We start from the raw sequence: 25481 nt of genomic DNA on the forward strand, positions 1-25481 counted from the left end.
TTTCACTTATCTCCACCTCCTCCACTACACACAGGTACTTAAATTTGACTTTTCCTCTTTCTGCTAAGATTTTCATAATTCCTCGATTTTTTCCTTTCTTTAGATAATCATAACTTAGGATTGTAGATATCTTTGAATTTGATTAAACATGGGATTTATATCTGTTTCTTTACTCTTGTTGTTTTGGTATGACTTTCAGCAGAAGAAGAAAATAGAAAGCTCTCTACTTCACCTTCTTGAAACTGGAAACCTAATGCAATACTTTATAACTCTGAAGATAAAATAATAGAAAAATTGGGGGGAAAGAATATATGAATCTAAGAGTAGGATAATTTAATGTTGCCAGCTCATTTTATTGGCAATAAGACCATAAGTTAATGTGTTTAAATTGTCCTAAATATCCAAACATGAGTCTTGATTTTTGACCTGATATCGCACTTCTTATTATTCTTTATGTTAAAAATGGTAACATACTGAGTCTCTTAATAACAGAACTTCCATATTTCACTAGTCCTATCACAAATGTGCCCTGTTCTCCACAAACTTCTGTTCTCCTTAAACTTTTGGATTTGCCATGTCCTCACTTTTCCTCAGTAGATGATGTCACTTTGGACTTCCCAAACCATCAAAAGTCTCCACGTGTTCCAACTTCGAGCCAACAAACCTTTGCTCCTCCTTTCTCACTATGGTGAAAGAAGGGTCCTTTCTCCTAACTGGAACTAAGGCCTCTGCCTGTATTTCATCCGTTTCTGCTTCCTCAGGACCCTGCTCCTTTTATTATTACTCCTTTTCTTCATTTCACTCTCTATTGCCTATGTCTTATCAACATTTTAACATGCTTTAAGTCTCCAACTTAAAGGAAAACCACCTTTCTGAATTTCACATTTCCCTCCAATTACTAACTCACATTTCCCCTCACTTTCACTGAAAAACTTCTCGAATTTTCTACAAGCACTCTTTCCACTTCCTTACTTCTCACTCCTGAACCTATTGCAGTCTGGTTTCATACTTATCACTCTATAGAGACTATTCTCATTGAAATAAAAAATGTTTAAATGGCTTCCCTGTAGCCAAATACACTGGACATTCTTTAGCCCTTACAGTAGTTAACTACTCTTCAATATTTAGCACTGTCGATCAGTCCTTTATTCCAGAAACACACTTCCTTTGGTTTTCATGATAACATAATATCAGTCAGGTTGGGTTAGTTTATGCTACAATAAAGAACATCCTCTATATCCATAGCAGATTGACTTGGGGCTGGGATCTGCCTTGTCCTCCTCATTCTTGGACACAGGCTGATGGAGCAGACATTATCTGGAACATGGCCAATTGTTACAGCAAAGGAAAAGAGAAAGTGTAGTAAGTCAGATACTAACCCTTATATCCTCAATCAGGAATTAACATAATGCCATTTCTGTTGACATTCCATTGGCCAAACAAGTTATATGACCCTACCTATCTCCAAGAGAAGTGTAAACTTACTAAGCGCTTACCGGGAATAATTTGAGAAAAGCACTAAAAAGAGAACCATTACCACCTTCTACCACAAAACTGCCTAAAATAATCAAATCTAGGCAAGCAACATAAGCCAATATACACAATATTTGTAAATGTCATTTCAGCCATTTTGCCAACTGAATGAATTGAGCATGATTGAATGATAGCCACACATATCAGGAAAAAATATGGTTCAGATAACTACATAGATTGTATTGAAATACAAATATATAAATCCATCCATTTATTTGACAAAAACTTACTAAATGTTTTATTTTCACTAAGTACTTACTATCTACTTGGCACAGTGCTAAACGATGGAGATTAAAACAAAGCATGATAAAAATGGAAAATACTGTATAAATCTTGTAATTATTAATTCTGTTCCATCAATGATTTCCTTTACACTTGTAAAAAGCAAATCTAAAAATAGTTATTGTTGCCTACAAGATAGAAATTTGAATACCTGCAAGCCTAAAACAGCTCTTAAGAAAGTCGAGCTCTTTTAGTTCAACTGCTTCTTGACTACACTAGTTAGTTAAATACATTCTGGCTCTCAGAGATAGGTGAATAGGATGTCTCTCGCAGTTATCACCTAGATCAAAATATTGCTTCAAATTGGCAAACTTGTATTCTTCAAAAAAATGTTTGCAATTTTCAGGGGGAGTACAATTTTCACTTGAAAAGAAGTTTCTGGTGAAGTTATTAACATTTTAAAATCATTTAATTTAATCATTTAATCATTTTTAATTAACTTTCTTTAATATCTTTATTGGAGTATAATTGCTTTACAATGTTGTGTTAGTTTCTGCTGTACAACAAAGTGAATCAGCTATATGTATACATATATCCCCATAACCCCTCCCTCTTGAGCCTCTCTCCCACCCTCCTTATCCCACCCCTCTAGGAACATTTTTAATCACTAAAAAAAATATCACCAAGTAAACATTCACAAAAGTGGGGCTTCAGAATGACCAGGCTTGCATCCAGCTAATCCATATTTGGAACAGCTATCAGAAGTTCTAGACCAGTTCCACATAATAAGTATGGTCTGAAACCATAGACTTAAATGCTGAGACACCACTTCACTTCCACTTCTTTTACACACTTGCTCTTTTTTCTAACAGGAAACAGCTTGTGGACAAATGAGATAATAGCTGGAAATGTGGAGCCCTACCCACTAAAGCAGATAGCACTTCAATTGTAAAAATTCTTCAAAGTTTCTATTTAAAAAAAAAAAATCAGGGGTTTTCAAGTGCTTCTTGAGAACATGCTGAGATGGAAAGTTAGATGAAGGATAGTGCCTGGGAGCAGCCAGTAACTCAGAATTCTAGTTATAAAATTTTTAAGGTGGAAAAACCATGCTAGCACTTCCCAAATCAGGCCAAATTCGTTTTAGATTATGCAGTTGTTTCCTACTGAGTCAGTGCACTATAGAAGGCAGAGACATCCAACACTTCTGTAATAGGTCAAAGACAAAAATGTGTGGCTGGAGGAGAGAACTGAGGCTCACTCTAGCAAGGCAGTGCTGCTCCAAGGATCGTTGCACATGGAGCCCTTAAAGAGTGACTGGTTTTTATCTCAAATGTAGGAAAAATATGTATGACTCAATTTATATGGATATGAATTCATTTAAACAAGTCTGTATTCGGTTACTTTCTGAAGGTTCATGATTGTTTTGGTTGGATCTTTAGGACTACAGGTGCCCTTCAAATGTAAGACTTTTAAAAAGTGAAACATTGACATTTATTAAATAAAAAGGGTAAATTGAGTTACAGGATGTACATATATCATGAGGAAATGCAATTGTCATCAAGATACGGTGTGATTGTAATGTTAAACTATGCCCATCAGCGTACCCTCCAATTTGCTTTGTCTGAAAGTTTCTTGAAGGCTCACACAAGCATTCTAGGCAAAAAAGGCTCATCTGCTAGAATAAAGAGAGCTCTGGCTGACTTTCCTACCAAGGCAAGTTCGTGGTCTCACATCTATCCTTTATTCAGAAATATCCCTGGCTCTGTTTTTATACAGCTCTTCAGTAGATCATCACAGCTAGCTCAAGAGAACCAGAGGAAAGTGGCAAATGTCCCACCTAGACCTAGTTCTTTGGTTAGTCCATCTGGGGGAGAACGTGCAAAGGCATGGTCTCCTGTTGAGACTTGGCCCATGATAAGTAGAATAAAATATCCATATTAGGAAAGGGAAAGTTGTTGCAAAGCCCAAGCTAAATATGACACCCTCCCCTCAGGTTCCCATGTGTGGATATGCACGCTTGACAGAGGGATTAAAACATCCCTGGTTTCATCTGGCTTAATTTGGCACATGTGAACACAATTTCGCTTCTCTGTGTGATTGCTTCTCTGGCCTGTTTCCAATGATCTCACAGTGGAAATTTTCGACGTTAGAATTTTTGTGTGAAATTTTTTAGAGATTTAAAAACTTTGTTTGTTTTAAGAAAAAAAGTCACCATGAAATAAAACACTTACTAGCAATTGTGTTAACAAATGGAACTGATATGTACACGTAACATAAATGATATGGAATATCAGCGTACAGAGCCCCTAGCACAAAGTTTACACTCAAAACCTCTTTGTATATGTAAGATGGCTTTTCTGTAGAATGGACATTGAAAGTGTGACCGGCCATGCATGCTGTCTACAAACTGAACATTCAAATGAAGTGAATAATATCAAAATGTATTTCCAACAGTTCAAGACAAAAAATGTTCCCAAGAATTCAGTTCAGTAAACCATTGCACAATGGTTAAGAAGACAGATTGCTACTTATTATTTTTGGGACCATTGGCAAGTTATTTTACCTTCTATGCCTCGTTGTCCTCTTCTGTAAATAGGGATAATGGAACTACCCAGAGTTATTGTGAGGATTGACTGAGTTAACATACGTAAAAAGTGCTTACAGAAAAGGCCTGGCACATGGTTAAGGTTAAGGTTCCATCAGTTTTGGTTGTTGCTGTTATTGGCCTATTGCAAGCACTGCCCCAGGTGCTGTAGGGCAAACAACAGTGAATGAGTGATAGTCCTTACCTTCAATGTACAGAAACCTGAGAGGCATGCAGTGTTATAATTCAAGACAGGCTGCAATAAGAGCTCCAACAGAGATGCAGTGTGCAATTGGCAGTACCCAGGAAGGTCAGGTTTATGACAAAGTTTATGCAATTTTTTCAGGTCTTAAATAATGAGTAAGATTTTGACAGGTAGAAGGAGAAGAAGAGAAAACTATTGAACATTCTAGGCAGAGGAAACAAAGAGGCCAAACTTATGATGATAGGAGATAAAGGGACAACACCCATTCCAAATTGGCTAGAATGTAGCATGTAGCATCAATGCAACTGACACCCTTTCCTGTGCCCAGTGCCCACCATGGCTAATCTGTTTCAGTATGCTTTCCTGCTGAGCCTGATTTGCCACAGAATCCTTCTTAAAATAGGGCTCAAGAAACAACTACCTCTTCACCATTTGGCTTGGGTAAGGCAATCTGTCTGCCACCTCAGCTACACATGGTGGAGGGTGGGTATATTAATAGATGAAGTCGGGAAAGTAAAAAGCAATGATGAGTACTGTATATTGAGTATTCACTATGTACTTTCATATATGTCATCTAATTTAATTCTCAGGACAAATAAGGTATTTTTCTTTCCATTTTGTATGAGACTGAGAAAGGTTAAGAACCATTTCCAAGATCACTTACAAAATGTTGAAGTCAGAATTTAAAACTAGGATTTTTAAAATTGAAAAGCTGTGTTCTTAATCACATTATGATATTGGATATCATTTAAAATAACAAGGAGATAAACTGCGGTTAATCATGAGCCAGCCCTTAATTTTATGTTAAAAATTAAAAAATCTATTCCTCATGTTTAGGGAAGCGATTAAAGGCTTTTGAACAGAGGAATAGCTTGATTAGGTTTGTGCTTTACAAACAAAACTCTGGTGGCAGGATGACAAATGCGTTGGCAGTAAGGAGATTAGAGGTGGAACCATCAGTTTGTTGGGAGAGGAATGGGGATATGAGTGGAAGGGAGGTAAGGAATCAAATTAATAGCTTCAAAGTGAAATTCACAGGACTTGACTGTATGGAAAGAGATGACATTTCTGAAATTTTTAGTGTGGCAATTTGACAACTGTTATGGGCAGGAAGACAGTGATTTAAGTTTGAGATATTGGAATATACAAATGGGGATTTTTTTATCAGATTGATTCTTTCACTACTGTCTTTGTATAGATAAGGCTTAACATGTTTTGTTCTTCTAGTCAAAAAGTAATGGACAGGACTTCCCTGGTGGCGCAGTGATTGAGAGTCCACCTGCTGATGCAGGGGACACGGGTTCGTGCCCCGGTCCGGGATGATCCCACATGCCGCAGAGTGGCTGGGCCCGTGAGCCATGGCTGCTGAGCCTGCGTGTCCAGAGCCTGTGCTGCGCAACAGGAGAGGCCACAGCAGTGAGAGGCCCGCGTACTGAAAAAAAAAAAAAAAAAAAAAAAGTAATGGGCACTGTGTTAATGAAACTCTGGACATTTTTAGGCCATATCAAGAATGGGCACATTTCTCAATTATTGTGTGTGTGTGTATGTGTATGTGTGTGTGAGCGAGAATAGTGTTTTAGGACTTAAGTTAAAACAACTGTTTGATATTATGAGACATGCTCCAAATTTCTCATTAAATCACTTCTTTATAAGCAACAAGGTAGATTTATTATGTCGTTGTCATTCTTCCGTGGTATAGAATCTTTGCCCAGTCAGAAATAAACTCAGTGCCAGGGCTGTCAGCTGTCTGACCTACTTAGCTAGGTTTTTTATTGGGTTTGTAGTTGAATTCTGCTGAGAAGATATCAGAATGTCAGCTCCTGAAGCTGGTAGACCGTAGAATACTCAATGTTATTGGAAAGCATGCAGGTTAGTAAAGCTCAATTCCCGCGTTCCCTTAACCATATGGGAATTCCTTTAACACAGTAGAGCGTGGCAAAGTGTGATAGGTGTTTGTGTTTTTATTCCATCTTTAAACATCAGTTAGAGTTTATGTTATAGTGGTACCCAGGAACTTTATCATTCTAAATAATATTTCCATGTAGCAGGTAGGTGATGCATGGGTTGCCTTGTGAAAGTTACTTTAGTAGTCAACACAGATGAGGAAACATTAAAATGAGAGCAATCATACGCTAAAACAAAGCGGCAATAGAGATGAAAATATCAGATGGTAAGAAAATGACACCCGCCAGTTTTTATACTGAAATTAAAGTGTGGTCACTAATAAACTTTATTTTTATATGACAAATACTAGTATTTTCAATAACTAAAGCTAACATTTTTCATTAAAATAATTATAATCTTTCATAATTCAGTGAGAATAAAAAGTGATTTGTTTTTCTCATAGGTAGCTGTTAAACAGCCAGTGGTAAATTACTTACAAAAAGTTTAACATGTTCCTAGGCACTTACGACTCACTATTCTTAAGGAATTTAGAAAGTAATAAAGTCATGGGAGATATATAATAAGCATGAAGGCATTCTTATAGAATAGTAATTAAAGGGAGTTGGAAACAGAGGCAAATGCTTATTTATAGGTGATGCAAATATTCATTAGAAAGAAAAAGCTCATCTAAAAACAGCAGGTCCTGATTTACAAGCTAAAAGTAGTGTTAAAGAAAGGGGGTGGTCATTCACCTCCTAAAGGACCAAGGTTTGGAAATTGATCAGTGCTTGCCCTTAGTGCCCTTGAATTTCTGTGGAGTATCAGTATAACTTTAACTGAAATATCCTTAGTTTAGAAAATTTAAGCAAATTAATGACTAAAGATTGGGTAAAATGTGGCTGGCAATCATTTTATGAACATCTGTCTTGAGAGGAATATGGTTACTGATTCAAAATTGCAGGGAAATAGTGACAAATAATCAGGGTCTTGGCTGTAATTTTCATATTTGGGTTGGGAGCCAGCTTCCTCAGAAATCAACTTGGTAGTTCCCTCTCCCTCCTCCTTCCGTGTCCTTGGCGCACAGAGCAGCTGCTTGTCCCCAGAGTCCAGCTGTGAAGAATTTAAGGGAGCCCTCTTCAGGGGTGCCAGCCTCAGGAATGTTCTCCATGCAGATTTCTCCCAGAATCTCAATGTGGCCAAGCTCACTATGGGACCATCTTTTTATTTAGACTTTCCAACAAATGTAAAAATATATGGCATGCTCTTTCCACCTTTGCTACTATTCATTTAGTTTGCCTGTGAAAAGTATGGCTAAGAGGAAAGTTTCCTGTGTTTATTTCTAGAATGACATCTTGCTTTGAAAACTTTGAGTGTGTGTATAAGCAGGGAATGAAAAAAATAGGCTCCATTTTTTCCTTCTTTGCACTCATACACAGTCTTAAGAGGAAATTCAGGGTAAATGATGAAAATCATGAGCTTATAAGATCTTGTGGAGAGAGTTTATATGCTGTCCCAGCGATAGACGTTTTATTCCACTTTCAAAGACACCTGAATAGCAAACAACCTTTGCAAAAGCCTTAGTAAATCATTAAAACAATAACTAAAACTGAGGTGTGAGTTTTTTCTTTATTCAGAAATTAGAGAAGAGATTAGTATGCGCATTGTTTTTCATTGCTGTTGTTGGAAGTAGTAAGAGGTGTCAGAGACTTTTTGTTTGTTGGTTTTAAATTTTGGTACCCAAGCGGTTATATTCAATTACAGGTAACAAAAGAAAAGCATCAGATTTAAAGTTGAAAATTTTATGGGGGTGAAGGACATGGATATCTTGGTGTGGGGTAAAGGGAGGATATTATCATGAGCTGACTTATCCCTAGCGATTTGACAGAGTAAGTGTATCAGAAAAAGGCACTAAATGGATATAAATTTAAACCTGGTGAGACAGGCAATAACGAGCCTTCCAACTTCACTCAAAATTGCCCCACTGTGACCAAGGAGCTCTACATTAAAACAGAAATGTTATGATCTCACAAACTGTAAAACCTATACTTGTAGAAAGCTAATGAATTTTAGTGAAGAGAAACTCATAGCTTAAGAATGTGGTAACCGTGATAAGGTACTGAAAAGTCAGTTTCCCTAAGGCAGTTAGCATGGATTCTATAATGAACTAAATTCTGGGAAATTTAATTTGAATTTTCCAAACTGTGTGCCCAGATATGTATAACTGAAGCATATTTTCAGAAAGTTATAAAGCAACCATGTTTCTTGACAAGGACTGATAGTCTGCTTACACATAAAACTTTTTAAAAAAGATCTGACTTCAGAGAATAAGAATAGTGTTAACTTTCATATCACCATTCATAATTAGGGAGAATGAATTGGTGGTAGTAGGGAAATGATTAATCTGGAAGTTACACTGGGTCAAGGTTCATATTTTTTTTCTATTTTTAATCTAGGATTACTGTATTTTCTTTGTTTAAGATATAATTTCAATTATATCTATCAAAGAATATGCCAATATTTAGTCTTTGATATATTATTTCAAATAATGAAAAATTTATCAAATTGTACTTATTTTGAAAAATTATTGAAATAATAAAATTCTAAGATGGCAAAATAACTCTGCTCACTTTGTAGACATCAAGTCTGTGCCCCCTTGTTACTGAAAGATCTTGTCAATAGAGTAAGGAAAGAGAACAGGACTTAGCCTCAGAGCACTGAATGATTTATAGGAGCAGTAGGTGATATCTCCTCAGAGAACCTGGGGAAAGTAGAAGACAGGTTTGCCAAAGGAGTTAAGATGAAGAGAGGGTTGTATGGGGCATGCCACGTGAAGCCCCCATACCAGAAAGAAGGTGTGGAAAAAGTGTTCTGGATATGAAAGCTTATTTTAGAAGGACCAGGACAAGAACATTAAAGACCAGCATTGTGTCCTTTGGAACTTTGTCCAGTCCTGGTGTTAGTGGCGTGCCTAGGTTAACATTAAAGGTAGCCAGAATAGACTGATGTCACAGCCTCCATTACCCCCACTGTGGTTCCATGTAGAGTTGGAAAAGGAAGACACTAATCCCTGCCCTTCCTTCGTGGCTGAAGAGCCTGGACAGCCATCATTCTCTGAGCCCTTAAAACTGTCAGACATGGTGATGAGCCCTTAATCCTCAATCTTATTTGATCCTCTCACCAACTTAAGAGCAGTGAATAGTACCTCTCCCCCAACTGCCCCCCACCTCCCGGAACTCCCCACCACTCCCTGCTCACCAGTTGCTTTTAACAGATGATACCAAGACTCTGATTTGTTAAATGACTTCAAGGTAAGCAAAAAACAAAAACAAAAACAAAAAACAATGAAACTGGGGTTTAACCCTCAAGCTGTTGGATTCTGAACCTCTTGGTTTATCCTGGGGTCTTGAGACACAGGAATTCCTATCAGAGAAATGTCTGGAGAACTTGATGCTGTTTGGTCTTCAGGCTCTGTGCTCAGTCCAGAGCAGCAGCCCTCTCTAGTGGGGGCAGGAATTGAAGAAAAACTGCTGGGATTTTAGGACTTCCTGCAGCCAGTCTCAGGTCCTTCCCTTCGGTTTTCCCTCATCTGACTCTGAGATGCAAATATCCGACATATGCTCCAATAGAAGAAAATGAGAGTTGGAAGGAGAATGTAAGTCTTAAAGAGGCAAGGGAAAGAATCCCAGTCTAGTTTCTCCATTTCTCCAGCTTCTCACTCACTTCCTAGCTCCCAGCATCAAAGAGCATGTAAAAAAGGGCAAGGTTTGGAGGGACAGGGGCTCTTCAACTGTCTGCTTTGTTTCTGTTGACCTTGAAATTCACTGTATCTTTCTCTAGCTGTGACATAGCCCTTTAAAAACAGACTACTTGTTCTTGGAGTTTGGGAGGGAAGGCGGCCAGACTTCACTGTTAGGTGCATTAATTATTGTATCCTATAAGGATGCCTACACTGCAGTCCTGATTGTGGCATTCACTGCTTAAGTAAGGCTTTTTCTTTTTTTTTTTTAATCAAGCCCCTGAAATTCTTCAGGGCAAAGAGAGTTTAGAAATGGTACTAATTGGAATGAAGTTACCTCTAAAACATGCCTTAACACAGAAGTATTTTCCTTTTTCTAGAGCATCCAGTGCTTTACCCCAGATAGATAGGGTAGTCAGTCTTCTTCCCCCCTTATTACTCTCCTGCCCTGTGAGCACTCCAACTAACCTTTCCCTGGGGCCTTGACTCCTCAAGTAGAGAAGGTGATGTGGAAGGATAAAATCATAACTCAGACACACTTTACGAAAGTTTCTAGCAGTTGGCAATACTCAGTCTGACCTTTTTGTTGGATTTTGCCATCATTTTAATCACTTTACCAACACCTGCAGGAGAGAAGGTATCTTTGAAAGTGCCCTATTTAGGGAAAGCTTCAGAGCCAAGATTAAGTATACGTTTTCATTATTTCACATGTTGTCAAAGTAACCAGTATAGTGAAATGGCAGCATTTTGAAGAAAATAGGTTTGTGCAAAGCTTTTAATTAAAGTATGAGGGCATGTTATTGCAATTATTTATATTAGATGTTACCATTTTTTATTGGCTTTTTGTGTTTACACAGCAATAAATAGAATATATGTGAGTTTATTGCATCCAAAATTTTACTTTTAATTTCCTAAGACTGTTTGCCAAAGCCCTTGTAAGTTTCTGTCTTTTGCAAGACTTTTTCACCCAAGAATTTTTGGACCATCTACTGTATTCTTTATGTTTCTGTGTATTTGGCTGATTATTTTACTATAACTTGGGTCTCATTTGCAAAAAGTTAATTCACACATAGTATGCTGAAAGAATTTTCAGTGTATTTATTGATCCAAGGTAAGCTTAACTTTTCTCGGTATGATGCCTAACACCCACAAGGATACAGCATTTGATTTTATACTGATTATTACTACTGTCATTCCTTTTATTTACTTTTTCATTTTTTATTTTGAAAGATATCAAGCCTGTGGAAAAGATGCAAAAAAAGGAGCCTTCAATTAGACTCATTAATTGTTAACATTCAGCCGTTTGAGAGTTAGTTAGTTGTAGACATCATAACACCCAGCCCAATACTTCAACACTTCTCTCCTAAAACAAGAGTGTTCTTTCACAAACCACAGTATAATTATCATAAGAAAATTTAACGTTGATATAATGCTTTTATCTAAATACAGTTCATATTCATATTTCTAAAGTTGCCCCAATAAAATCCTTTGTAGCTGTTCATACCCACCTTCCAGGATTTAATAAAGAGTCATTAGCCCACTTATTTGTAGCAGTACTTCAACTCCCTTATCATATTAGTTTTTACCTGTGGAAAACATATAATGGCTCATCTTCAACATGTAAAGAGCTTGGAAGCAGTTACTCCCATCTTCACAAGAAAAAAGCTGAACATACTGAAAACCAATGCCCTCTCTTGGTCACAGTAGAACAGTGCACGAAGGTTGCAGCAGCCATTCAGGATGCAATCCAGTGCTACTGAGTCATCTATGATGAGAAAAAAAGAGCTACTACCCAGACATCACTGGATCATTTTTATCAAGAGGGTAGATAGAATTGAATCCAGTAAGGAACCAGAACCTGTGCCATCAGTGTCAGGTGTGAGTGAAATTGCAGCTTGCCCTCCATCTCCTATTGCTGACGATCCTTCAGCTCTATCATCTCCCACCTCCTCTCCCTCCTCCAGTCAGTAATTTTTCTTGCCTGTTCACTCGATACCAGCCCCTATATGCCAGCTGTTGTACTGTACTACTGTACTTTTCAAGGTACTGTACTGTAAGATTTAAAATGTTTTACTTTTTGTGTTTGTTTTTATGTATTATTTGTGTGAAAAGTTTTATAAACCTATTACAATATAGTACTAAATAGCCGACTGTGTTAGTTGGGTACCTAGGCTAACTCTGTTGGACTTAACAAACAAATTGGACTTAACGAACGTGGTCACGGAATGGAACTCGCTTGTATGTAGGGGACTTATTGTATAAGACTTTACCAGAGCCTTATCCCATATGGGGAAGGGCATGTACCCAACTCTGGCTCTTTCTAACCATCTTGTTTCACCTAAGGTGGGATTAAAGCTAAGAAATATTGGTGAAGTTGACATAGGCTGATTAAAAGACTGAGATTTCTATTTAAGGTTATTGAATGCTCTTCCTCCTCCACACCTTACACCCCTCCCACTGCCACCCACACCAGTAAGGCTCCAGTATAATAACAGTGGGTTACAGCTGAAAGGACTGGAAGACACAGACTATCTCTGAGGAGTTCTTAGGGAAGCTCAAAGACAACAGGGGAGACAAAAATAAGGGCAATAGACATATTTGAAGCCTCTAGTATGTATAGTTACATAAAACATTGAACACAGTTCAACTTCTAGATAGATTAAACATAAAACCTCACATTAAAGGGCTGTATATCCCAATTCCTGTTACCCAATACATCATATCTAACTTTCAACAAAAAAATTACAAGACATGCTAAATGGCAAGAAAAAAATCATATAATGAAAATATCCTGTCTTTAGGAAAACATTTTCACCTTCAGTCGAATTAAGATGGAATCGCCCAGAAAATTCCTTTGTTATGTTTGTGTTGTGAAATCCCATAAGTAATATCTGATTTCTGCCTATAAAAATCAGTATGGGGACTCATATAACATGAAGAGAAACTTAATAATTCATCCAGCACTAGAGCAAATAAGAAGTACAATTAAAGAAGTACAATTAAAAAGACATCAGTAGACCAGAAAGCTGACTATTTTCCTTAGGAACAGAGAAAATAAAGTGAAATATTGCATTAAAGGGACCTGCTGGTTTTATGGTCACATCTGCTAACCAGTCTGCATCCTTGGCTCACAGAGATCCCCATGACTGCTGAAAAAAAAAAGAAAAAAAGTGACTCTTTCAGAAACATTTCCCCTTCATGTAGCCTAGCATATTTCAGCAGTCTGTGTTCCCAAAACTTGTGGTTGAAAAACATTCAGCCTCATGCCTACATTTCCTGAAAAGAAGATCAGTCCAGAGGTGATTCAGTAACACATGAAGCTTGCTCTCCAGACACAAATATGAAATACAAATCAGAAAGAACACTGGCATAAAAATGACAGAAACCTCATCACATTGAGTTGGTAAGTCAATCTTATTATTCGTTAACAGAGGTTGAGTGTTCTTTGGCATTTGGTGGTGCCAACAATGGGCTAGGTGCTGTAGAGAACATAGAATTAGGCAAAGTTCTTGCCCAAGGGGCTTGTAATCAAATCAGACAAACCAGACACTAACACAGTCCAGCAGTCTGGAGTGGAGAATGTTGGGTTTATATGGGGAATCTAAGGTCACTCTGTCATGAGGATCCTCGATTTCCCTCCAACAAGCTTGGTCTCTTGTGTTATGTAAGTTTGGGAGAAAATCTTAACATACTTTCTTATTACTTCCTTTACAACATCACCCAGGAAGTCTGTTTTGCAGGAGAATACAATTAGGTTTTCATTGTCATGTGACAGGGTTCAGAATAAATTGTGCAAAGCGCATGGCCTGGTTTACTGGAGAAGGAAGGGAAAACTCAAAGGCCAGAGTCACTAGAAGGAGAAACACAGTTATGTAGGAGAATATCCCACAGAGAGGCCTCTGGTACCAGATTTTGCTGAGCCTGTGATACATATCAGTCATTTTGTGATGAGTCCATTATCACCTATACTCTGTCACGAGCAAGCTTGACAAGTGAGCAAAGTTGCTTGGCACCAGGCAGTCTGTATTTAAATTGTTAGTTGTTAACAGATTTCTGGGTATACCAGTAGGCCAGCAGTTAAAACCCTTTAGGCCCATGTGATATTCCTAGTGTGGGGCAATGGATGTCTTTGTTCACATGGGGTTCTGAATTTAAAAAGCAATCGCGTGCGTATAAAAATCAACTCAAGTGGAGATTAGAAAATTTCCTATATCCTCCACTAGCACTTAATACTTACCTCTATCATAGAACTTATGATCCTTGCCTATTTTTCTATAAACCATCCTCCATCACCTAGATAGTACTTGGCACATAGTAGGGTTCCAACAAATATTTGTGTATTAATAAATTCCCAAAAGTATGTAAACCAGCTCTAACTCTGCATTTGCTTTGAACTTCCAAGGAGAGCTCAAGCATGATACCTTTCAAAGATCTTCACAGAATCCTCAAACCCATTAAGTTTATTTATTTATTTATTTACAGCCTAGGGACCCCAGCTTTATACTTAAGTATACAGAACGATTTCCATAGTTAATTACTTAGAATCATGAGTGGCCACTCCCAAACCTTTATCTATTCCATAGTTTTGTGTATCTATTACAAGGTGTGCATTATATACACAGAATTATGTCACTATTATTTTGTGTATATATTAGTACCAATGCAATTTGAACTCGGACTAAGCATTCCTAGTATTTAAGAAAAACCTTTGTGAATTTAAAAGTCATGTGGTTTTTAAATAACTTTTTTTCTTTAAAGTTCCTTGAAGACCTTGTAGATTTTGAGAGGAAATAACTTAAAAAAAGAAAACACTGTGTGAATATATAATATATTACAGACTAGCTTCTAGCAAGAACAGTGGATTCGTACCCACGCTGTCTTGGAGTCAATAAACTGGTGATAGAAGACCAGAAAAAGCATGCCCCAAATGTCATGTAAACATGTTAGTCCTAATAACTAAGCCAAACCCAACATTGCTGAAGCTAGAGTGAATTAAAGGACCTGCCACACATATGTGGATTATCTCTCCTCCATGTGAAACAGGGTCTGGGAAAGTTTGGCTTTCTGAAAAATAAAAAAATTCTGTAATGGAAATATTTCTTTGGCCCTCTGATAGGCTGAGAAGGTAGAGTTTCTAATTTAACCTTAAACTAGTTTCTTATCTCTAACTTCATGGGGAAATGCTACCTTGGGCTGGGTTGAGAACACTTTAGAAATTTGCCCATTAATGTGCAAGCACTCCATTTTAGTTGTGTAGAGAAGGGTATATTTTATGCAGATACTATTTTCTAGGAAATAAAAACCTATCAAAGATTTATGTAACTGTAACTTGATTTCAGAGGTCAAATGATCTAATCTACACATTGTACAAATTAGAAAACTATGGTTCTGAAAGTTGAATTGACTTACTCAAGGTCATGGCTCCTGAGTAGTGATACTGAACAAAAACCTAGATCTTATGAATCCAATACTGTGCTCCTTCCTTTAAAGCATTAATGATGTTTTCTAAACTTCTAATTTTTGTGATAATTGTAGCTTCACATGTGGTTATAAAATTATATAGGGAGATCCTCCTTTATCCTCTTTTCCACAGTGTAACACCTTGCAAAACTGTAGTGTGATATTACAACCAGGATATTAAAATTGATACGATCAAGATATGGAACATGTACATCACAACACAGATTCCTCATGTTGCCCTTTTATAGCCACAGCCACTTCTCTCTCATCCCCATCCCTTCCTTAATCCCTGACAAACAATTAATTTGTTCTTAATTTCTATAGTTTCCTTATTTCAAGAATGGATGAAATGGATGAAATGGATGAAAAGAAAGTATGAATGGAATCATACAGTATGTAACCTATTGGGGCAGATTCTTTTAACTTAGTGTAATTTTCTGGAGATTCATTGAAGTTGTTGTGTGTATCAATATTGTGTTCCTCCCCCCACCACCCTGCGTATTCCATGGTATGATTGTACCATGGTTTGTTTAACCATTCACCTATTGAAGGACATCTATGCTGTTTACAGTTTTTGGTTAATACAAATAAATCTGCTATATAAATTCAGGTAGAGATTTTGTGTGAACGCAAGTGTTCATTTCTCTGGAATAAATACCCAAGAGTGCAACTGCTGGGCTGTATGGTAAATGTGTTTTTAGTTTTAGAAGAAACTGCCAAACTGTTTGTCACAGTGGCTGTACCATTTTCTATTTCTACCAACAATATATGAGTGATCCAATTTCTCTGTATCCTTGGCAGCATTTGGTGTTGTCACTATTCTTTTATTTTAGCTATTCTTATAGGTATACACCTATAAGTGATATCACGTCGTGGTTTTATTTTCATGTGCTTATTTGCCATCTGTACATTTTCACTGAATGTGTCTTTACCTCCTTTGCCCATGATTTAACTAGATTATGTATTTGTTTGTTGAACTGCTGAGTTTTGAGGTTCTTTCTCTATCATAGATACTAGGCCTTTGTCATACACGTCGTTTGCAAATGTTTTCTCCTAGTCTTTAGCTTGTTTTTTCATCCTCACAAGATCTTTCACAGAAAAAAAGTTAATTTTAATGAGGTCCAATTTCTTAGTTTTTCCTTTTATAAATTGTGCTTTTGTTGTGAAATCTAAGAACACATCCATAACCTCAGCATTGGCACTTTTGTGTGTATGATGAGAACACTTAAGCTCTACTCTGTTGGCACCTTTCAAGTCTGCAATAGAGTATTATTAACTATGTACCATGCTACAGTGGTTGCCAGAACTTAATCATCTTCTTTTAAAATTTTTATTTATTTATTTACGGCTGCGTTGGGTCCTCATTGCTGCGTGCAGGCTTTCTCTAGTTGCAGCAAGCGGGGGCTACTCTTCTTTGAGGTGTGTGGGCTTCTCATTGTGGTGGCTTCTCTTTTTGTGGAGCACGGACTCTAGGTGCGTGGGCTTCAGTAGTTGCAGCACACGGTCTCAGTAGTTGTGGCTCGTGGGCTCAGTAGCTGTAGCTCAGTAGTTGCAGCACACGGTCTCAGTAGTTGTGGCTTGTGGGCTCTAGAACACGGGCTCAGTAGTTGTAGCTCATGGGCTTAGCTGCTCCATGGCATGTGGGATCTTCCCAGACCAGGGATTGAACCCGTCCTCTGCATTTGCAGGCGGATTTTTAACCACTGGACTACCAGGGAAGTCCTTAATCATCTTTCATACTGAAACTTTGTACCCTTTGACCAACATCTCCCTATTTCCCCCATTTTCCCAACCCTTGGCAACCATCATTCTATCCTCTTCTTTTAAGAGTTTGAATTTTTTTTCCACATGTGAGACCATGCAGTACTTGTCTTTGTGTGTTTAGCTTATTTCATTTAACATAATATCCTCCCATTTCATCCCTGTTGATGCAAATAGTGGGATTTCTTTCTCTTTTAAAGCTGTATAATATTCTATTATATACATGTACCTGGGCCTGCAGCACACTCAGGAAAGACCACCAGCCACTCCAGAGCCTTCAGCTCTGCTCAGGCTCCTTTGAGGAGGCACCATCCCACATCTTGCCCCATCATAAATATACCACATTTTCTTGATTCATTCATCCACTAACAAACGCTTAGGTTGTTTCAGTATCTCAGCTATTATGAATAGTGCTGCAATGAACATGGGAGTGCAGATATCTCTTTGAGATACTGATTTCATTTCTTTTAGATATATACTCAGAGTAGGATTGCTATATAATAAAATAGTCTATTTTTAATTTTGTGAAGAACCTCCATACTGTCTTCCATAATGGCTGTACCGATTTATATTCCCTCTATCACTGTACCAGAGCTCCCTTTTTCTCCACGTCCTCACCAACACTTGTTTTTTTTTTTTAAATAGTTGCCATCTTGACAGGTGTGAAGTGATATCTTGTTGTGGTTTCTACTTGCATTTCCCTGATGATTAGTGATATTGAACACCTTTTTGTATACCTGATGGCCATTTGTGTGTCTTCTTTTGGGAAATGTCTATTCAGGTCTTTTGCCCATATTTTAATCAGGTTATCTTTTATTTTACATTTTGCTATTGAGTTGTAAGAGTTGCTTATATATTTTGAATATTAATTCCTTATCAGATATATAATTTGCAAATATTTTTTTCCACTCTGTAGGTTGCCTTTTCATTCTGTTGATTGTTTGCTTTGCTATGCAGAAGGGTTTTTTAGTTAGATGTAATCCCACTCGTCTACTTTTGCTTTTGTTGCTTGTACTTTGGGGAGCATATCTAAAAAAAATCATTGCACAGACCAATGTCAAGGGGTTTTCCCTATGTTTACTTCTAGAGTCTTACAGTATAAGGTCTTAAATTTAAGTCTTGAATCGATTTTGAATTGGTTTTTGTATATGGTGTGAGTTATGGGTCAATTTCCCTCCTCTGGATGTGGATATCCAGTTTTCCCAACAGTATTTATTGAAGTGTGTTATTCTTGGAATCATGTTGAAGATCAGTTAGCCATAAATGTATGGATTTACTTCTAGGCTGTCTTTTGTCTTCCATTGGTCTATTTATCTGTTTTTATTCCAGTACTGTACTGTTTAGATTGCTAGAGCTTTGTAGTATATTTTGAAATCAGGAACTGTGATGCTTCCAGCATTGATCTTCTTGTTCAAAATTCTTGTTCAAGACTTTAGCTATTTGGGATCATTTGCAGTTCCATGTGGATTTTAGGATTCTTTTTTCTGTTTCTGTGAAAAATACCATTAGAATTTTGATAGGAATTGTATTAAATCTGTAGATGACTTTGGGTACTATGGATACTTTAATAGGTCTTCCAATCCATGAACACGGGATATTTTCCCATTTACTTTTGTCTTCTTCAGTTTCTTTTATAAATATCTTATAGTTTTCAATGTACACATCTTTCACCTTCTTGGTTAAATTTAATCCTAAGTATTTTATTCTTTGTGGTGCTATTGTAAATGTAACTGTTTTCTTCTTTTTTGGATAGTTCATTGTTAGTGTATAGAAATGCAACTGATTTTTGTAGGTGGATTATGCATCCTGAAACTACTTAATTCATTAGTTCCAAGAGCTTTTTGGTGGAATCTTTAGCGTTTTCTATATATAAGATTCTGTCATCTGCAAATAGAGACAGTTCTACTTCTTCCTTTCCAATTTTGATGACTTTCTTTCTTTTTTTTTTTTTTTTTTTTTTTGTCTAATTACTCAGGCTAAGACTTCTAGTTCCAAGTTGAACAGAGGTGGTAAGAGTGAGCACCCTTGTTTTGTTCCTGATCTTAGAGGGCAAGCTTTCAACTTTTCATCATTGTCAGATGTTAGCTGTGGGCTTGTCATATAGGCATTTTTAGGTTTTCTAGGTTTCTGGCTTCTTTAGTTCCAAGTATAGGATATATGCGATAAAAAGAAAATTCAAGAAATTCTCTACTGTGTTATTCCTTCTGTTCTGAAGTCCCTAGTCATCCTTTTTCTTTTCTTCACCTTTCAGAGTCTTTTAATATTATTTTACATATACTGTATAGGAATTTTAGTTGTACTTAGTGGGAGGAATGAGAAAAAGTATATCTACCTGGAATTAGAAGTCCTGCTCCTTCCTTTCAAAATGAGGCATGGAGTGGCAGTCACCAGGAGTTGTTGGATGAAACGGTAATTGTATGACATCTCTATTATTAGCAAACTGACCTTAGGAATATGGGAAGTGTGGGTCCATCCTAAAATGGACCAGCCCTTCTCAGTCTATTCTCCCTAACAAAATGCTTTGCTTTTTCCCAAAAAGCAAATTCCATGGGGGTGGGACCATGTCTTTTATTTCTTTGTGGTTCACTCATTGCCTACCACTGCTATAAGCAGTGTAGTTGTAATGGTTAACAATGAGGCTCTGAAATCAGTCTGCACGGGTTCCAATTTGGGGTTAATTAGGTACTAGACAGTATGAACTTGTGTGAGTCTAACTTCTCTAAGTTTTCTCAACTCTAAATAGAGATAATAATGATATCTCTCTCACCAGACTATGTAGAAGTAAATGGGATAAAGCACTTAGCACAAAGCCTGCCATATCATATGTGTGCAGGAAACATTAGCATGTTATTAATATAATATACTAATATATTATGTATAATTAATATGGAAACATTAATAAACACTTATTGAATAGATCTTATATATTTTTCATGATGCTTTGGTTTTAAACATTGCTTTGAAATATATTTAAATCTTGTTTGGTATATCCTCCAGAGACAGAGAACTCACATAATCTTGGGTAGTGAAGACTCTTCTGTGATATGCCACCATATTCTCTACTGTGTCATTTTGGATGGTTGGTATGGTAGTGAAAACGGATTCAGTTTGTTTCCTGAAAAACAAAGACTTTGTCAGAAAGGAAACCATTTTTATATACAAATGAACACATTCTGATAATTCAGGTAATTATTCCAGACAGACAAGGCAAATTTTCATGCTTAGAAGTTTCCAGAGGAGCTATCTGTACTACTCAGATTTATCCAACTTTCTCCCTCACTTTGGCAGCATAGACCTAATTCTAAACATACCATAAAATAAGCTGTACATTTGGCTCAAAGTTTATTCTGTTTGGTCCAAGATGGCATCAAAATCATTAACTAAGTACACATTGACTTGGAAGGAAGGAGGAAAAGAACTCAAGTAAAAAGTGATTTTTATTGCCAAAATCTGAGTTCCCTTCCAGTGGCTGCCACAACCTTGCTAACACCCAAGGTAAGCAAGAGGCAGGCGTCTTATGCTGTAGGTGTTAGTGATGACATAAATTATAGTGGGAAACAATACAGCACTTTTTAAAGTTCTGGATGGTTTTAAAAAAGGAGAGGGCTTCCCTGGTGGCGCAGTGGTTGAGAGTCCGCCTGTCGATGCAGGGGACACGGGTTCGTGCCCCTGTCCCAGGAAGATCCCACATGCCGCGGAGTGGCTAGGCCTGTGAGCCATGGCCTCTGAGCCTGCGCATCAGGAGCCTGTGCTCTGCAACGAGAGAGGCCACAGCAGTGAGAGGCCCGCGTACAGCAAAAAAAAAAATAAATAAATAAAAATTAAAATAAATAAAAATAAAAAAAGGAGAAATGAATTTTCAATATCAAGTCTTAAAATTGTTCATTTGCTAGTCATCCTATTGTTTCTGCTCCTCTGGTTTTAAATTAAATCTTGTAGTTAAAATGGTAGATTTTCAAAATACTCTTACTACTATCATGTTTCTACTTGTATGCTTCCAGTATATTGGTATCTCACTTTATCATTTACAGGGAAGAAATGGTCCCAGAAGACTAGGTGACTTTCCTTCACAAGCACACTGAAAACAAGACAAGGAGAATCAGTTCCATTCAGTGCTGTTAACACCATATTCTCTAATGTGTTCTTTTGGTCAAGCCAATATTTTGGTCAAGTAATAATGGATAAGAAAAAAAATTATAGTATACCATTATTGATAAGACAGAGGAAATTGGATGTGGTATAGGTCAAGCAAGCAAACGTTGACAGTACTGTAAATAGCTATCCAAAAACCATTGATATTTTTAGGATGTTAATTTTTTTAATTTTTATTTTTTTACTGAAGTATAGTTGATGTACAATGTTGTGTTAGTTTCTGCTGTACAGCAAAGTGATTCATATATATATATATTTATATATGAATATATATACATGAATATATATATTCTTTTTCAGATTCTTTCCATTATAGGTTATTACAAGATATTGAATATAGTTCCCTGTGCTATACAGTAGGACCTTATTGTTTATCTATTTTATATATAGTAGTATGTATCTGTTAATCCCAAGCTCCTAATTTATCACTCCCCCCTCATTCCCCCTTGGTAACCATAAGTTTGTTTTCTATGTCTGTGAGTCTGTTTCTGTTTTGTAAATAAGTGCATTCATATCACTTTTATAGATTCTACATGTTAGTGATATCATGATAATTGTCTTTCTCTGTCTGACTTACTTCACTTAGTATGGTAATGTCTAGGTCCATCCATGTTGCTGAAAATTGCATTATTTCGTTCTTTTTATGGCTAATATTCCATTGTATGTATATACCACATCTTCTTTATCCATTCGTCTGTCGATGGACACCTAGATTGCTTCCATGTCTTGGCTATTGTAAATAGTGCTGCTATGAACATTGGCATGTATGTATCTTTTTGAATTAGAGTTTTCTCTGGATATGCCCAGGAGTGGGATTGCTGGATCATATGCAACTCTATTTTCAGTCCTTTAAGGAACCTCCATACTGTTCTCCATAGTGGCTGCACCAATTTATATTCCCACCAGCAGTGGAGGAGGGTTCCCTTCTCTCCGCACCCTCTCCAACATTTATTATTTGTAGACTTTTTGATGATGGCCGTTCTGGCTGGTGTGAGGTGATACCTCATTGTAGTTTTGATTGGCATTTCTCTAATAATTAGCAATGTTGAGCATATTTTCATGTGCCTGTTGGCCATCTATATGTCCTCTTTGGAGGAATGTCTGTTTAGGTCTTCTGCCCACTTTTTGATTGGATTGTTTGTTTGTTTTGATATTGAGCTGTATGAACTGTTTGTATATTTTGGAAATTAAGCCCTTGTTGGTCGCATCATTTGCAAATATTTTCTCCCATTCTGTAGGTTGCCTTTTCATTTGTTTATTATTTCCTTTGCTGTGCAAAAGCTTGTAAATTTGATTATGTCCCATTTGTTTATTTTTGTTTTTATTTCCATTGCCTTGGGAGACTGACCAAAAAAAACATTGGTACGATTTATGTCAGAGAATGTTTTGCCTGTGTCCTCTTCTAGGAGTTTTATGGTATCATGTCTTATATTTATGTATTTAAGCCATTTTGAGTTTATTTTTGTGTGTGGTGTGAAGGAGTGTTCTAACTTCATTGATTTACATGTGGCTGTCCAGCTTCCCCAAAACCACTTGCTGAAGACTCTTTTCTCCATTGTATACTCTTGCCTTCTTTGCTGTAGCTTAATTGATGGTGGGTGTGTGGGTTTATTTTTGCGCTCTCTATTCTGTCCCATTGATAAGATGTTAATTTTTAAATGTCATTACAATGCCTTTTAGGTCTTCTTTATTTCTTCTTTATTTATTTTTCCATTTTTACTGAGATATATTTGGCATATAGTACTACAAAGGCCTAGAGTGTACAGCATAATGATTTGGCTTAGATACATTATGAAATGATTACAGAATAAGTTTAGTAAACATCCGTCATCTCATACAGATACAAAATTAAAGAAATAGAAAAAAATTTTTCCCTGTGAGGAGAACTCTTAGGATTATTCTCTTAACAACTTTCATATATAATGTAAACAGTGTAAATTATATTTATCATGTAGTACATTACATCCCAAGTACTTATTAATCTTATAAGTGGAAGTTTGTTCCTTTTGACTACCTTCATCCAGTTACCCCTCCCCCCATTCCCCGCCTCTGGAAAGCACAAATCTGATCTCTCTTTCTATGAGTTTGTTTGTTTTTGAAGTATAATTTGCTTATAATGCTGTGTTAGTTCCTGTTTTACAACATAGTGATTTGATATTTCTATACATTTCAAAATGATCACCACAATAAGTTTAGTTACCATGTCACCATACAAAGCTATTACATAATTATTGACTATATTCACCATACTGTACATTTCATACCTGTGACTCATTTATTTTGTAACTAAGAGTCTGTACTTTTTAATGTGCCTCCCTTTTTTCTCTCCTCCCCCCAAACCTCCTATTCTCTGGCAACCACCTCTTTTTTCTGTGTTTCTATGACTCTGTTCCTGTTTAGTTATGTTTGTTCATTTGTTTTGTTTTTTTAGATTCTACAAATAAGTGAAATCATACAGTTTTTGTCTTTCTTTTGTCTTTCTTTTTATTTCACATAGCGTAATATTCTCTAGATCCATTTGTTTTGTTGTAAATGGCAAAATTTCATTTTTATTTTGTGGCTAATTAATATTCCATTGTACATGTATATAACCACATTTTCTTTATCCATTCATCTATGGATAGACACTGAGGTTGCTTCCATATTTTGGCTATTATAAATAATGCTGCAATGAACATAGGGATGCATATATCTTTTTGAATTAGTGTTCTTGTTTTCTTCGAATAAATACCCAGAAATGGAATTGCTGGATCATGTGGTAATTCTGTTTTTAATTTTTTTGAGGAATCTTCATAATGTTTTCCAGAGTGGTTGCACCAATTTACATTCCTACCAACAGGGCCTGAGGGTTCCCTTTTCTCTCCACCCTCATCCACACTTGTTGTTTGTTGTATTTTCAGTAATAGCCATTATGAAAGGCATGAGGTAATATCTCGTGGTTTGGATTTGCATTTACCTGATGATTAGTGATGTTGAGCATCTTTTCATGTCCCTGTTGGCCATCAGTATGTCTTATTTGGAAAAATGTCTATTCAGATCCTGGGCCATTTTTTAATTAGGTTGTTTGGGTTTTTGATGTTGAGTTGTTTGTATATTTTGGATTTTAACCCCTTATTTGGTACATCATTTGCAATATCTCCTTCAATTCAGTAGATAACCTTTTCATTTTGTTGATGGTTTCCTATGCTGTGCAAAAGGTTTTTAGTTTGCTGTAGTCCCATTTATTTATTTTTGCTTTTGTTTCCCTTGCCTGAAGAGGCATATCCAAAAAAAAAAATATTACAGAGACAGATGTCAAAGGGTATACTGCCTATGTTGTCTTCTAGAAATTTTATGGTTTCAGGTCTTACAGTTGAGTCTTAACTCAATTCATTTTGAATTTATTTTTGTATATGGTGTGAGAAAGTAGACTGATTCTTTTGCATGTAGCTGTCTAGTTTTCCCAGCACCATTTATTGAAGAGGCTGTCTTTACTGTATTGTATGTTTTTTCTTCCTTTGTCAGAGCTTAACTGACCGTATAAACGTAGGTTATTGCTGAGAACTGTATTCTGTTCCATTGAGCTCTGTGTCTGTTTTTGTGCCAGTACCAAATTGTTTTGATTACTGCAGCTTTGTAGTATAGCTTCAAATCAGGGAGTTTTGTTTTTCTTTGTAAAGACTGTTTTGGCTATTTGAGGTCTTTTGGGTTTCCATACAAATTTTAGAATTATTTGGTCTTGTTCTGTGAAAAAAAATGCCATTGATATTTTGATAGGGATTGCACTGAATTTGTAGATTGCTTTGTGTAGTATGTTCATCTGAACAATATTAATTCTTCCAATCTATGAACATGGTAAATATTTCCATCTGTTTGTGTAATCTTTGATTTCTTTCATCTTGTTATAGTGTTCTGAATGCAGATCTTTAACCTCCTTAGTTAGATTGCTTCCTAGATATTTTATT

This window comes from Mesoplodon mirus, assembly GCF_964341445.2.
Source record: "Mesoplodon mirus genome assembly, chromosome: 6".
In the NCBI taxonomy this organism is placed as follows: domain Eukaryota; kingdom Metazoa; phylum Chordata; class Mammalia; order Artiodactyla; family Ziphiidae; genus Mesoplodon; species Mesoplodon mirus.